The following is a 3,261-nucleotide window of genomic DNA, read 5'->3' on the forward strand; positions in this document are numbered from 1 at the left end:
ACTTTAAAGGGGGGGGGGAAACCTCCAGCCACCACAAAGACCACCACAGCTGAGGTGGCCTCAGGCAGAAGTCAAACTGTCGGCTGGGCAGAGGGTTCCATGGCAGGGAACACCTGGAGGGCACGGAGGGGTGGCCAGAACCCAGTGCTTGGCAGGGAGAGGTTCATCCTTGCCGGGCAGTCTTGTTATTCTGAATTGGTATCAGAGAATGCAGGCAGTATTTGGAGGGATTTTGGGGGAAGTATTTGGAGGGATTCTGGGGGAAGTCTTCTTTGGGGGGGGCGGGCGTCTGGGTGTGTTTCTAGGTTATTTCCTCCCCACTCTCCTTGAACACAAATGAAGCAGTTTGCGTCTAGGGGTCAGAACAGGCAGGTCTGTGACGCACAGACACGGAGCGCATGCAGAGCTGTTCTCTGCAAGGAGGCAGCCGACTGACCGGACCCCAGGGCAGCCCAAACATAGGGCCCTGGAGAAGGACTTGGCATCAAGGGCGTGGCCCAACAGATCCCGAGTCCCCGGCAGCACTCATCAGCCCCTTTCTCCCTGGGTTTTGAAACAAAGTATGGAGAACAGTGGCTTGCTACTGATAAGAGAATAGAAAGAAAAGAAGATTCAGCTTCTATAGGTTCTCAAAGACAAGGCCCTCACACGATCACACCTCTTCCCCTTGAGGGTGGGCATGGGGGCCCCTGCAGCTTCTGCTCCACCGTTAGGACAGGGCACTAATATGAGCACACCCGCGGAGCCCCAGGGGCCAGCACAGAAGTGTGGACAGAGACTGGAACACCGGAAGCCTGGGGCTGTGGCTCACCAGTTAGACCTGAAGGTCAAAGGCAGAATTCGAGCTGACCCCTACCCTCCTTTGTCTGCTCTCCTCCTCAGCTGCTGGGGAAGGGCAAGGAAGATACCCAGGAGTCTGCTCAGGGAAAGTGGGTGTGCCCATGATTGAGTGGCAGGGGCACCACACCTGTGAACTCTGGCAGCCTGAGTCACCTCCCTGGGGCAGGGCAGGAGGGCTGAGGGCCTAGAGGTGTGTCTGGGGAGGAGTAGGGGGTGGGGAAAGACCAAAGCTTCTCTGATGAAAACCAAAGGCACTTAAGTGGACTAGGTGCTGGAGCCAGAGATAGGAGGACAGAAAGGGGAGCCTGGATTCTCAGGCCAGGAGGCCAGGAGCTGCAGCTCACACCTCAGTCAGGCAGGGAGGGCCTGGTTTATGCAGAACGGCTGCAGACTGGGAGGGAGGGAGTGGGACAGCCAGGGAGGGAGTGGGACAGGGCAGAATGGCTCAGTGGTGGCTTCCCCAAGACAGACAGCCTTCTCCAGGCTGGGGACTGGCAGGTTGCAGGTGTGTGCTGGCTCTGAGCACCTGCCTGCTTCCTTAGCCTGATGAAACTCTGCCCTAGGAGGGAGGGAGAGAGGAGCTGGCCTTGACTCAGCTGCTCAGAGACTGTCCTAGCTGTGACCTGACCCAAGGTCTGGAGCTGTGGTCAAGGACCAAAGCCCTTCTTCAAGGTATGGAGACTCTGGACACGGGATGTAGCCAGGCCCATGAATCTCTGAGGCTGGTCATTGAAGCGCCTGGACTCGGCACAGTTTTCCTATAGCCTCGGGGCAAATGAGCTGGCTGTGGGCCCAGATCTGGCCAGACTTGATGGGACCCTAAGAAGCAACAGCCTGTACCCGAAAGCCAATTGTAGAATCTGGGCTAGCCCACCAGTCTTGAGCCCCCCATCTACCTTGGCTTCCAGCATTCAAGGGTCCCCTGTACTTTCCAGAGTTTCTTCCTGCAATAGCCCAACCCAAGTTTCCCCTGAGGAGAGGGGCTGCAGGTCAATCAATCCCTAGTCGGTGCCACACCGGCGTAGGGGCATGGTCTGTGCCCTCAGTGCAGACCCTGAAAGGTGAAAGGTGTTAGTCACTCAGTTGTGTCCCACTCTTTGCAACCCCACAGACTGTAGCCTGCCAGGCTCCTCCATGGAAATCTCCAGGCAAGAACACTGGAGTGGGTTGCCATTCTCTTCTCCTGGGATCTTCCCAACCCAGGGATTGAACCAGGGTCTCTGGCATTGCAGGTGGATTCCTTACCATCAGAGCCCACAGGGAAGCCCCCAGTGCAGACCCTGGGCAGCAGGTACTCACTCAGCTGGGAGAGGAGAGGGTGATGGAGAAGCAGAAGCAAAGGAGAGAACAAAGACCCTCACACCACAGCTCCCAGTGCCCAAGCTCCTATCCATCTAAGATGCCAAATCACAATACCTAGCTACCAAATCCCAGTTTGGTCCAAAATGACTGCTTCTGTTCAGAGATGCCATTTCTAAGTAGATTATAAACTCCTGGGGGGTGGGTCTGTGACTTGCAATTCTTTGGTATTCCACTCCAGAGAGTGGCAGGTGGGTGCAAACAGCACTCTGGCCAGTACCTGGAGGCAGGCTGAGGGCCATTTCCCACCAGCAGGAGTTTTCAAATAAGCCCCTGCTTGTCTGAATGTGTGAATCAGGGGCGGGGTGATGGAGCTGGACTGGGCATGGCCTGGGCTCCCGGCTCTGCCTCCTGCCAGGGCCTGGCTCCTTGCTGCTTTCCCTGGCCAAGCCATAGAGGGAGGGCAGAGCAGGTGGGGAACTGGCTGGGAGGTGTAACTTGAGCTGGGAGGAATTCCCTGCCCTTCCTCCGAGCTTTTATTAAAGTAGGGCGGGGAAGGGCAGGCTTCTATCGGAAAAAACTCCCAGGCAGCCGGGGAGGTGGGGAAGCCGCAGGGAGGGTTGGGGGGGAGGGTGCTGGGAGGGAGCACCGGCCTGGCTGCAAATAGAAACGGCACTCAGGCCCGTAACCCGGGCGGCGAGAGGCTCCAGGCCAGCCCAAGGGCACCGAGGCCCAAGCCTACCGGGGACGTGCAGAGAAGGGTGTCTCCTCCACCATGCACCCAAACCTCACCTCTTCTCTGGGCCAGGAAGCAGTGTTTTGGGTGTCGGAGAAAGAACATGTTCGCTTTTGCTCTGACTCAGTGGAGCTAGTGCCCTCACTGTCCCTTGTCCGGAGGACAGCGCTCGGCGACCCCGTGGAGCCGGGGGCGCTGGCTAGACTCAGCTCTACGCCAGGAGGCCCCGCCTAATCATACATTATACATTGGACCGATCCAGAGATGAGTCCCCGTAGGGACGTCAGGCGGGTTCCTGGTGAAAAGATGTTCAGAGTCCACCCTCTTAGACCCGGGCCTTGGCCGTAGGGGCGCCGGTGAAGGCAGCGCCGGGTGAGATCCGGTCT

At 58.0% G+C, this 3,261-nt stretch overlaps 1 protein-coding gene across 1 annotated transcript in view; it reads right to left on the reverse strand.

Annotated features, from left to right (window-relative positions):
• MMP15 (matrix metallopeptidase 15 (membrane-inserted)) overlaps positions 1-3,261 on the reverse strand; it is a 21,204-nt gene that overhangs the window by 17,051 nt on the left and 892 nt on the right. The window lies entirely within an intron of this gene.

Source organism: Bison bison, unplaced genomic scaffold (assembly GCF_000754665.1).
Source record: "Bison bison bison isolate TAMUID 2011002044 unplaced genomic scaffold, Bison_UMD1.0 scf7180017864473, whole genome shotgun sequence".
Classification (NCBI taxonomy): domain Eukaryota; kingdom Metazoa; phylum Chordata; class Mammalia; order Artiodactyla; family Bovidae; genus Bison; species Bison bison.